The sequence below is a fragment of the Phocoena sinus genome, chromosome 2 (genome assembly GCF_008692025.1).
Source record: "Phocoena sinus isolate mPhoSin1 chromosome 2, mPhoSin1.pri, whole genome shotgun sequence".
NCBI lineage: Eukaryota > Metazoa > Chordata > Mammalia > Artiodactyla > Phocoenidae > Phocoena > Phocoena sinus.
Window position 1 is genome coordinate 94,872,791 of NC_045764.1, and position 13,207 is coordinate 94,885,997.

Sequence of the window (13,207 nt, forward strand, 5' to 3'; positions counted from 1 at the left end):
ACCAGCTGTCTTCTACGAGAATTTTTCTTTTAGAAAGTAGTTATTTTCACAAAATATGTTAAGTATGTTAATTAGTTTATTATTGTTATTTTAAAATATATTAATAAATATTTTTTAAAATTTAACTTTTAGTTTCTAGTATGGTAAATATTCACAGATGTAACCCACATAAACAAAAGTTCTTAATAATTTTTCAGATTGTAAAGGGTCCCAAGTCCAAAAAATTTGAGGAGCATGGTTTTATTTTAAAAACCAGTTAGAACTAAATTCTACCACAACTATTATCATCAACCTAATAGGAATAACTTGTATTGAGCTGAAATCAGAGGCCCTCTATTGATTGATCATGTTGTATGTAACTGATTTTTTCCAGCTGGTTATGTGACATCTGTTCATTGGAATGTGAGTAATAATCATTTGGGAGACAATTATTGGAAGTAGGGAATAACAGAAAACTCTGATTGCACTTACTTAGAACAGACATCTAAACATAGTTTAAGGCATTTTTGAAACAACTTTCTTAAATTATACAATGAATAACTAGAACTTTGCTGTGGAAGTACAAATAGTTACTAATTTGATAGTAAGAATTTTAAAGACAGAAGGTATGTTCTTGATTCAAACCTCATTCTGCATTTCTGATGCTTAATTTCTCTGCTTAATCAGATTCTCTCCACATTGACAGAGAAATGCTGGTCTAAATTCCTCAGCACGCATTCAAGGACCTTTGCAACCAAGACACAACGCTCACCAGCCTTATTTGCTGCTTTTCTTCTACCCCTCATCCATCTCTCATCACTCACACGCTGGCCATGCTAAACTCTCTCTGAACACACCCTTCCCTCGCATGTCCTGTGACTTTTGATTTCCCTATTTCCTCTCCTGGAATGCTTTTATTCCTCCTCTCCTCCATCCGACGAATTCTCACTCATTCCTGAAACATCAAGGATTTATCAACCTCCAACGAGAAGCCATTTTTCAACTCATTCATTCAGTCAGTCTACTCAACAAATGGGAGCTGCTAGGCAATGGTGAACGGAATCACACATAGTCCATATTTTCATGTGACATATATATAATCACACAGATGAAAAATGGCAATTGTGATGCCATTTTAGGAGAGATTCAGGAAGCTGTGAGAGTCTGTAATGAGAAGATTTGTCCTGGTCAGGGAGGTCAGAGAAGGCTCCCCATGAGGAAGTAGCACTGAATAATGATAGGGATCAAAAGAGAAGAGGGGGGAAAAGTGCCAAACATGGGCAAAGGCTTTGTGGCAAGAGAGAGCATCTGGCTCATCGGGACTGGACAAGAGAGCACTGTGGCTGGAGTGGAATGAGGAAGGGAAACCAGAGCAGAGCACACGTGGACTTAAAGGGAGGGAGACCCCAAGACAGGCAGGACCCTGTGCGCATGCTAATGAGCTTTGTCCTTAACCTATGAAGCCATTAAAAACTGGAGGGATGATCGAGTCTCATATCTGCAATTTGGAAAGATCACTGTGGCTGCTCTGTGGGAATAGACTAAACAGAGTCTGAGGTCCATGGAGGGGGATCAGCCATGAGGATGGTATAATAGTCTAACAGCACAGTGGTGGTGGCTGGGGTTAGGAAATTGAAGTTAAGTGGGTGGATTTTAAGTGATGGGGAAGCAATGAAACCGAAAGGTGAGGTACTGGAGGTGTGGGTAAGGGAGAGGCAGGTATCAAGGATGACACCTGGGATTCTAAATTGTGCACCCGCTTATGTTTGGAATCTAAAATATGATACAAATGGACTTATTTACAAAACAGAAACTGACTCACAGATACAGAAGACAGACTTATGGTTACCAAAGGGGAAAGGGGGGGAGGGATAAGTTAGGACTTTGAGATTAGCAGATACAAACTACTATACGAAATAGATAAGCAAGGTCCTACTCTATAGCACAGGGAGCTATATGCAATATCTTGTAATAACCTATAATGGAAAAGCACATGGAAAGTATATATATATATATATATATATATATATATATATCTGAATCACTTTGCTGTATACCAGAAACACAACATTGTAACCCAACTATACTTCAATAAAAAAATAATAAGTAGTGAATGCTATGGCCCTAACTTCATAGTTCCACTACTGAACCCTCATTTTGTATGGATGTTTATCAGTTGCTATTGTTGTTGCTGTTTTGGTTGTTGATGTTGTTGTTGTTGTCAGTGTTGCCCTTACTACAGTGGAGCAGTCCACCAACGTGAGAGCCTTGATAGGAGACCGAGAACAACCTCCCAGTACAGAAAAGAGAGTAGACCAGATGTGACTTCTGCCTAACCCTGCCGTCTGCGTCTCAAACAGGGAAACTGAGCTTTGGCACTTATTTGCTTCCATACAGGACTTTGGATTTGGAGCAGGTTGAAAACAATGAGTTTAGAGTTGATCGCGTGGTAGCAGCGTTCGGTGGTGGCCGTTGGAGTGACCAGCCGGGGTGGCAGTGCTGTCTAACGTGAGTAGCGGCAGTGGTGCCAGAGCAACATTCTAATCAGGCTGTGCCTGTGGCATGAACTTTCCTGTGGATCCTGCTTCTCAGCCTCTCTTGGTGCCTGGCCATTTTCTGAATCTGCTTCCATGGCTTTTTGATTGAGGATAAATTGATGATAATGATGGCTAACATCTCCTGAAGGTTAAATATGAGTCAGGCAATGCCCAGATTAGTTCCCATGGAGTCAGCATTTTAATCCTTACAGGTGGTACATACTAATGTAGCCCTCGTTTGACAAATGAGAGTCTAAAACATAGAGTGGTTAAGTAACTGTGATGCAGGTCCTCCAGCTAGTAACTGATAAAGACAGAATGGAGACCTTAGAGCCTGGCTCCCAGACAGAGCCAGCTGTCTCATTAAAGACGGATTCAGCAGCTTGTAACCAAATGCAGTAGATGTTCAGAGCACGCAGCCTGGCTGCAGGAATGGTTCTCCCAAGGTTCATCTTCCTCCTTTCCCTGCAAGCATGCATATTACTTCTACTTGCCTCTGCTCAGCTGTTGCATGGGATGGGGTCCCCAGCACCACACTCTGCGAAATGCTTTCTCTATTCCAAGGCACTCTTAACCCATGTGCCAAAGCAGGAATGAAAGGTCCTATTATATACCATGCAGGCAAGGGATCTGTGTTGAGGTTTTTGTGGGGACAGGGCAATGCTGAAAGGCAGCTGCCAACACAACAGGACAGAGTGAAACTGTGTAGTTTCAATTCCCTGAGGATGGGAACTTGTTTGTTCAGAGCAGCTGAAACAGCTAAGAAACCATGCAGTGTCCGCATTCCAGAAGAAAGCTCTGTGCACGCAGAGCCAGCAGAGAGGTAGCCCTTGAAGGTGATACGGGCCAAGCCAGTTCTGCCATTGCCCGGGGACTTCCTATTGCACAGGAAGCCTTTCAGTGCCAGGTTGGCTGAGTTTGGGATGAAGTCTCTTCAAGGCTTCAGAAGCTCCTGAGGATTGGAAGGCTGGGAAGCAGGGGTCTGGGGTTACTCTGTGGCCTCTAGCTTACAAAAGTGGGACGTCCTACAGCACTGAAGTTTCATCATCAGAGAGTCAGTGTGTAGCTGCCAAGTTTCCCTGACATCCTTGAGTAACTTGTGACCTACAAGCCATTCAAACTGTCTGGAGAGTCACATTTTTCCTGGCCTAAAATCTCTGTGCAGTCCACAGGGTCCCCTGACTTCAATGTAGAGACTCAAGGCAGTGCTGAGCTGTCCTGCAGGTTTCCTTTTGTTTGTAAGACTAAGGATGGTGTCTGAGAGGGACCAGACACATCTGTGGTTGCAGTTTTTTATTCTCTTTCACCGCCCCCCTCACTACTGTTCCTGCAAGGAGGCACAGGCCTTACATTTTAGTGTCTGTGGTGCTCTCTGCTGGCAGCAGCAGTCTTTTTTGCTCCTTGGAACAGGATGCCTCTGTAATCCTGTTCAGGTCTCTCACCCTGATTCCATGTCCCACAGAAAATGACTCAAAGGGGATTTGGCCCACAGCCAGTGTCTAGACACTCCCACTCTCTGAAGCACTTCTCCTGCCTGTTTTTGTTTTTCTTTTTGTTTTTTTTGCGATACGCGGGCCTCTCACTGTTGTGGCCTCTCCCGTTGCGGAGCGCAGGCTCAGCGGCCGTGGCTCATGGGCCCAGCCGCTCCGCGGCATGTGGGATCTTCCCGGACCAGGGCACGAACCCGTGTCCCCTGCATTGGCAGGCGGACCCCCAACCACTGCGCCACCAGCGAAGCCCCTCCTGCCTGTTTAAGAGTCAATTACCCTCTAAATTCAATCATGGAAACTAACCCCTCACGTGCTCCTCCCAGTAGCTTACTCCCTGGGGTGGTAATTCTCTCTCAACTGGGCCATAGCTGCAGCTCCTGTTTTACAGGAAGGCAAGTCAGTCTTATGATTCTGTTTTGTTGTTGTTTGTTTTATTGGTTTGTTTTTCCAAATGGTAGAGCCAGGTGTGGGGGTACCAGCCAGCCAGCAGGGGAAGTACCAAGGATTGCCTTGATGGAAAGGGGAGAGGGCAGGTCTTGGCGCTTCTCCCCTGTAACTTTCATCCTCAAACAGTCCCACCCTAAGTAGATATTAAATCTAGGTGAAAACAGGGGGGTTACTGTGCAAGTGTGTTCTAAGACCTCACCCCTGGCCCCACCTTCCCTACCACCCAACCTCTTGATGCAGAAACTCATGGTGCTGCCACCGCCACTGACGTCAGAACGCATTTCAGAAAGTCAGAATCTGTACCATCACTCATTTTCCACGAACTGACTTTGCTAACGCCTGTCAACCCCATGTTGCCCCCAGAACGGTTATTCTTCCTTAATTTCTATCCCCAAAATGAGAAATGATAGAACAGTATCAGGAAGCCATAGATAACTTTCTGTGAGCAAAGAAGTGATATATTGGAAAGGTTGAGAACGGGTTACTCCAAAAGAAAATGTATTCATGGACTTATCTTTTAATTAAAGTTTCGAGACAGTGATGTGAGAAAAGCAAGGTACAGAATACTATTTAAAAAAAAAAAGAGGGAGAGAAAGTGTATATGTGGGTGCACATATGTGTATATCTTGCGTATGAATAAAATATCTGGAAGGATACAGAAAACTAATAAAACCAATAATAGTAAACACTTATTGGTACCTATTTGGTGACCAGAACTATTCTAAACATGTTACAGAAATTAATTCATTTAATCCTCATAAAAAGTCTATGGAAGAGCTATCATTATTATGCCCGTTTTTCATACAAGAAGTGAGGCACAGAAAGATTAAGTAGTTTGCCCAAAGTTACTTGTCTAGAGAGGGCAGAGCCACAGTAGACTGAAGCTGTCTGTTGGCTGCCTCTGCCTGGCTCAAGGGCAATGAAGGGGGAGACGTTCAGGTTTATGCTTCTCTGTACCTTTCGGTTTTTATAAATATATAAATGTAATGTCTATTAAATGTATAAAAGACTAAAATTAGTTTAATAATAAAATGATTTTAAAAATATAAAATTAAGAATTAATTAATTAAAAAAACTATCCTAACTTAGAGAGTCAGTAAGAGCATGGTGGTTAATTGTACAGACTCTGGGCCAGACCACCTGAGTTCAAATTCTGCTTCTGTCACCAAACTTGGACAAATTTGTATCCACTCGGTGTCTCTGAGGGTTATATTTTGAGGATTAAATAAATTAGTATGTGTAAAGTTCCTAGAAGAGTGTTTGACACATGCTAAGTGCTATATATTAGCTATCATCATCTGAAATTTGAGAACTAAACTCATTCAACAGTCAATGAATACTGACCATTTACTATATACTAGGCACTGTTTTAGGCTCTGGAGATACAGCAGTGAACAGAACAACAGAAATCCTTGCTTTCGTGGAGCTCTTAAATCTTCAGAGACCTAGAGAGAGTATTATTTGGATAAAAAAAATAAAGAGGTCTAATAAAGTAGGAGAATAGTGTATGAAAAAGGACATAGGATAAATACTATGCATTCAAATCAGTAGAGTCCTGTGACACATTAAATCTTAGCCAACAAATGAGATTCATTATTCTTAGAATTTATATAAATCCCAAAGTAACTATAATTTCCTATAATATTTATTTATTTATAACATCTACCTTATCTACTTCATAAGGGAATTTAAAGTAGAATATAACCAGAAAATCCACTTTTAAAAAGCAAAAGATAACTCATATTGTCTACTTAGGAACTAGAGAAGATTCTGAAAACATTCTGGTAGTTACTGAAATGGCCTTGTGAAAACTAATCTTTTCAGACTAATTCCATTTCTTTCTTTCTGTGTTACTCAATGATCAAGAAAACATTTTAATTTTTCTGTAACTCAAAACTATGTCAAGAGATTTTCAGTGACCTGGCAGAACAAATAGAGACACACATTCATTAATTTCATAGCTGGTGTTCTCTTGGGCATGGTTTTTAAGCCTTGGAAAATGGGAATAAACTTCAAAGAGAAATTGAAAACATCAGGTTCTAAAGGAAGGGGCTGTGGAAGACAATATCCCTCATCCCTCGGCGGAGGAATCAGATGTCCTGGGCACAGGATGGCTTCTTGCTGCCTTGGGTGGTGCAGCTGTCACCCAGCCCCCAAAGCCTTTCTCAGGCTCCTTGGTCTCTCAGATAATCTGCTTCATTGGATACCCAACAGGAGCCGTTGTTAAGTAGTTAGTACTTTGTTAGCTCTTACTTACACTTATGTGGCATCTTTCCCAGGCAGGAGTAGGTGATTTTACCCATAGCGTATGAAGAACATCACTAACTAAAGCTCTTTTTCCTGCTGCACTTGGCCTGGCTGAGCTCATCTGTGTAGCAAGTTCAAGGTAGAACGTAATGAAGATGTATATGCTGGGTGCATGCTAATTTTTATTCTGCTCTAAGAATAGTTCTGAACATTTATTGCTTCAGTTATTGTTACCGAAAGATAAGGTGAATCTAAGTTACCTATGTAATAGACCGTATTCTCTCCATGTAAGCTCCATGAAGGCAAGAATTTTTGTCTCTTCGTTGTTATGTCTCCAGTATTTACAGCAGTGTTAGTACACAGTAGGGGCTTAATAAATACTCATTGAATGAATGAATCGATTAATGAATAAAATAATGATAGAACCCACAGGGTAAATGATGTTAAACTCACTTAAGAGTTGAAGATACTGAGACCTAAAGAGGTTGTTTGACCTACCCCCAGACTGCAGAACTAAAATGCATCCCCTGGTCTGTGTGACTCTGAATCCTACCCTTTTCTCTAATGCCAGATAGAATTATACCAATAACCTCTGACTTAACCTCCAGTCTAGAGGACTAGAAAGCCTGCATGGGCTGTGATGCTGCACTTGGGTTCAGTTTGGTTGTGCTCTTTCTTCACAGGATTGAGAATTGTTTATCCCTCAGTTCTGCAGTGCCTAGGGGTAGCTCTTCTTTTCCCCTGTGTGTTCTCCTCACCTGCAAGCAGAGAAAATACAGGTGTCATGGAAGAGGGACAGCACTTGTGGACCAAAGCAACAGAACAGGTGCTTCTAGGAGTCCTTGAACTATATCAGCACTGCTAATGAAACATGCAGGAAAAAGGAGAATGCAGACTCCATGGAGGCAAGGATTTCTGTCTACTTAGATCACTGATGAATTCAAGCTCCTAGAATATCATCTGGCACTCAATGACTATTTGTTGAAAGGACGAGTGAATAGATGAATGGAGAGAGTGGATGAGAAAGAGGGAAAAAAGGGAGGAAAGAAGGTAGGGAGAGTGGATGAGAAAGGGAAAAAGGGAGGAAAGATGGTGGGGAGAGTGGATGAGAAAGAGGCAGTAAGGGAGGAAAAAAGGTGGGGAGAGTGGATGAGAAAGGGAAAAAGGGAGGAAAGATGGTGGGGAGAGTGGATGAGAAAGAGGCAGTAAGGGAGGAAAAAAGGTGGGGAGAGTGGATGAGAAAGGAAAAAAGGGAGGAAAGATGGTGGGGAGAGTGGATGAGAAAGGAAAAAAGGGAGGAAAGAAGGTGGGGAGAGTGCAAGAGAAAGGGAAAAATGGCTGTGTGCAAGAAGAAGGGTGTTAATCGTGGGGGGGTGTGAATCTTTCTTTTTCTTCTGTTTCCTGAAGGACGTGTATTACTGGCACAAAAGAAAAAAATTGAACTTAAAGACTAGGGACAGTTTTTGACTTGAAATTATTCCCTTTGGTTCTAACTCATTTCCATAGCTGAAACAGCCAAGTTGAATATTCACTCCCCCTCTATGTGTCATTTTCCACAAATTGGCATGATTTGCCATGTATTGGTGAACAACAGAGAAAGGGTCATAGAAATAACTAATGGGAAGGAATAGGGAGTAAGAAATCCCTTTATGTTGCTGTGATGGATGATCTTGAAGCACCCACCCTGATTTGGGTATATTAGTCATTGACAGCATGACCAGTAGGAGTGTTGCTCAATTTGTACATAATATTTGCCTTAGTCCTCTTGGCTATGTTGCTTCTGTTTCCACAGAGATTCTGTCTTATAAGCCCAGTTAGACCCAAGGGAACCTCAAATGTAAAGTGCCTAGGCCAGAGGGTAGGAATTCATGGGTCACAGCCAACAGTCATTACCTTTGGGTAGAAGTCATCGACATGCTTTAGCTTCTGCTTGGCCAAGATCCTATCACACAGCAGTGAGTTGCTTTTTCCAGCTGTGATAACCAGAACAGTTTTTCCATGCTACCAAGTTAAGGTGCAGAGATCTTAAGAAAAACAAGTCAGGTAACATGACCAGGAGGTAACCTCTGAGCCAGCAGGGGAGATGCTCTGGGCTCTGGTCCCAACTCTGATCCGGACTCCATGTGATTCCAACAAAGGCTTTTACCTCTTACCTGGAAATAAGTGTGTTTGTTGGAAGAGAGGAAGGACACATGAAGAACATGCAAAAGACTTATAAATTATTTACTCAATAATGAAGACCGCAGTTCATTTGGAAACAGAGACTGAGTTCATGTCTTTTAATTTGATGTCCACAGTTATTTGTTCAGAAGACCACAGGTGATGGGACTTCCCTGGTGGCGTAGTGATTAAGAATCCGCCTGCCAATGCAGGGGACATGGGTTCGATCCCTGCTCTGGGAAGATCCCACATGCCACAGAGCAGCTAAGCCCGTGCGCCACAACTATTGAGCCTGCACTCTACAGCCCGCAAGCCACAACTACTGAGCCCACACGCCACAACTGTTGAAGCCTGCATGCCTAGAGCTCATGCTCTGCAACAAGAAAAGCCACCGCAATGAGAAGCCCACGCACAACAAAAGAGTAGCCCTCACTTGCCGCAACTAGAGAAAGCCTGCGTGCAGCAATGAGACCCAAAACAGCCAAATAAATAAACAGATAGATAAATCTATTAAAAAAAAAAAAGAAAACAACAGCTGATTTGCTGAAAAGAGTCATGCTTGCTGACAACTGCTTTGCTCAGAAAAATGCCCTGTGCTCCCATTTCAAATATTGCATCAGTAAAAAAGAAAGAAAACATTTCATTGAAAATTCCCTTGCGTTTTCTACTCAGTATTATGATTAATTTTCTTCAGAAAGAATAGGGTGTCACCAAAATTTCAAAAATATTTTCCAAGTGTTTTTCATAATGCAAAGGCTAATTTTTCTGCAGATTTTATCATGAATAACCCAAGCTAACTTCCAAATGCACTTTTATGTAGTTTTGGGAGTATCTTCCTCTGCTTTTCATTACATTTTTCCAATTTTTGCCAAACTGATTTTGAAATTAGAGAGGAAAATTCAGCTACTTCAAAATCAGTTAATGTCTGGCAATATGAGTCATGTAGGCAGGATCTGCAGTAGTTTAGGTTATAGACTGTCTTTTCATGGTGTGTTAACCATGTGTAAACTGGGTGCTTGTATCTAGAACAAACATTTTAAGAAGGAAATAATGTGATTAATCTACCTTTTGTTTAAGTTTTTGAGAATTATTACTCTATCCTATTTTTCTTTTCCTCATTCCCTTCTCACCACCTGGAAGTGATTGATAATATTGTCTACTATCTGTTTTCAAGATCTTGAAATTGTAAAATTACAACTTTGTGCTTTTCTGTTTGAGCATAAATACTTCAGTAATTGATGGCATTTTGGTAGTTGTGAAAAATAACAGTCCTGTAACTAGTCTTGTCTTATTATAGTCTATCTGAGGGAATATAGTTAGAGAGTTTTGGATAATCCACAATATTTAAATATTTAGTTATTTAATTTGTATAATTATTATTTATATTAATATTAAATTTAACTATTTAAATGCCTTCTCCCCAATTTATACCCAATTTATGACTTCTTCCTAATCTATAATGATGAAGAGGAAAGTTGGACTCAACGCCATGTATGTAGACATACAAAACAATTTGTAATATGTCTATATTGTGATCAGAGATTTGACTTATTTAATTTTGACCAAAATGACTTGGAAGTTATAAAAGTAGAAAGAGAAAAGTGACATCATTTCACCTCAGCTCATTGGTATCTGTGCATGTATGAATTAGGAGTGCATTTCTGTTTTGTTTTGTCTTGCTTGCCTTTTCTATATGCTGCATAATTGAGCAAGAAAGAGATTAAACCCTAGCTCTGAGTGTATCTAAGTTTCAAGTCATTTCAAATAAAATAAATTTTATTAAGTTATTTTCTTCAAATTCTTATGACAAAGCAAGTGGCCCCTCACAGTCCTATTGATGATGGGAAGACAGCAAGGGAAAGAGAAGAAAACAGATGTTACAAAAGAAATTTCAAGGTCACTCAGGGAAGCTTACCTTTCCCATGTCTCACTCTCTCATTATACTTCTCAAATGACACCTAAAATAACCAGATGATGAGCTAGGCTCAGGAATGAGCCCACTGAGTTCTCACCAAAGAAGACTTCTTAGGTCATGGACCCTGATGGGGATATTTCAAAGACTAAATCCCATCAGACTAAAGGCTGCATCTTCCTATCAGCTCTGACTTTGCTACTCACATCATGGTCACTGCCACCCTTCTTGGAGAAAATATTTTATTAATTTTCAATTTGTTTTATTTTTTTATGACTAATAGAACATACCTAAAGTAAAACAGAAATGATCAAGGATATGAGCATATAATTAATAAATGTAAAACTACAAGGGGCTACAGAATTTTTGAAAAGCCACTCGTGTCTGGTTTGAAAATGACAGGTTAATATTGGACATTTCCCCATCTCTCAGAAATCACGCAGAAGCCACAGGGGAACAAATACCTGACATGCTAACATCTTTGATTAAACTAATAGACTTTTTTAAAAAATTGAACTATAGTTGTGTTAGTTTCAGGTGTACAGCAAAGTGATTCAGTTTTATTTATATATGTATATATGTATGTATGTATATGTATGTATATATGTATGTATGTATATGTATGTATATATATGTATTTATATACACATACATGTATACATGTATGTATACATAAGAATATATATATATATATATATTCTTTGTCAGATTCTTTTCTTTTACAGATTATTACAAGATATTGAGTACAATTCCCTGTGCCATACAGTAGGTCCTTGTTGTTTATCTATTTTATACATAGTAGTATGTATATGTTAATCCGAAACTCCTAATTTATCCCTCCCTCACCCCATTTCCCTTTTGGTAACCGTAAGTTTGTTTTCTGTGTCTGTGAGTCTATTTCTGTTTTGTAAATAAGTTCATTTGTATCATTTTTTAAAATTAGAATCCACATATAAGTGATATCATGTGATATTTGTCTTTGTCTGGCTTACTTTACTTAGTATGGTAATCTCTATGTCCATCCATGTTGCTGTAAATGGCATAATTTAATTCCTTTTTATGACTGAGTAATATTCCATTGTGTGTGTATATATATATATATATATATATATATATATACCACATCTTCTTTATCCATTGAAGGGATGGATAGGAACACAATGATAGTAGGAGACTTAAATACTTCACTTTCAATAATGGATGGAACAACAGATAGTAGATCAATAAGGAAATTGAACAATACTGTAGACGACTGGACCTAATAGACATACACAAAACACTCCACCCAACAACAGCAGACTACACATTTTTCTCACGAACACATGGAATATTCTATGAAGCCATGAAAAAACATGGAAGAAACTTAGATTCATATCTCTAAGTGAAAGAAGCCAATCTGAAAAGGCTACATACTGTATTATTTCAACTATATGACACCTTGGAAAAGGCAAAACAATGGACACAATAAAAAAATCAGTGGTTGCTAGGGGTTGGGGGGGAAGATGAATAGATGGAGCACAAAAAAGCTTTTAGGGCAGTGAAACTGTTCTGTGTGATACTATAAAGGTGGATGTGTATCATTATATATTTGTCAAAATCCATAGAATGCACAGTACCAAGAGTGAGCCCTAATGTGAACTGTGGACTTTGGATGGTGATGTGTCAATGTAGGTTCATTGATTGTAACAAACATACCACTTTGGTGTGCAGCGTTGGTAGTGGGGGAGGCTGTCTGGGGTAGGGGAGCAGGCAGAGATGTGGCACGTGGGAACTCCAGCACTTTCTGCTCAATTTTGCTGCAAATCTAAAACAGCTCTAAAAATTAAAGTAAATTAAAAATGATACATTTCTCTCTAATAACATGCAAATATATCCAAAGTAGGATGTACTTGGGTATATACACATAGACATAAACAGTCTGGAAAGGTAAACTCTAAACTTTTCCTGCTATTAAAGTGGGGGCATCTGGAGAATGAGTAGGGAGAGTACTTCCATCTTTTTACTTCATACATTTTTATAATTCTTGATGTTTCTATAGTATTTCTATATCACTTTTGTAATTATAAATGTAAGTCTGGAAAAAATTGAGTAACCATTGTTCAATGTAAACCACTGGAAAGTATAAATAAAAATAAATACAAGTCATCATTATTCCACTTTTCCATCCTGAAATAACCACTTTAAATACTCTGGCATATTTCTTCCCAGTGTTTTGTCTACTATGTCTGTCTGTGTGTATTTGTGTGTATATGTGTACATTGAGGACATAATGTATATGCAATTTTGTATCAGTCTTTTTTTCACTTGATAGAATATTATAACATATCCTCAACACGTTCAGTATTCTGTAAAAAAACATTTTTAATAACAATGCACTATTTTATTCCTATTGATATGTTTTTATTTACTTAATCATTCCCTTATACTTGGAAATT

At 39.5% G+C, this 13,207-nt stretch overlaps 1 long non-coding RNA gene across 1 annotated transcript in view; it reads left to right on the forward strand.

The window, feature by feature from the left end:
• Positions 1 to 2,374: 2,374 nt before the first annotated feature.
• LOC116749252 overlaps positions 2,375 to 13,207 on the forward strand; it is a 236,051-nt gene continuing 225,218 nt past the window's right edge. The window contains exon 1 of the long non-coding RNA XR_004348549.1: positions 2,375 to 2,487. This is a non-coding gene — a long non-coding RNA (uncharacterized LOC116749252). The remainder of the gene's footprint in view (positions 2,488 to 13,207) is intronic.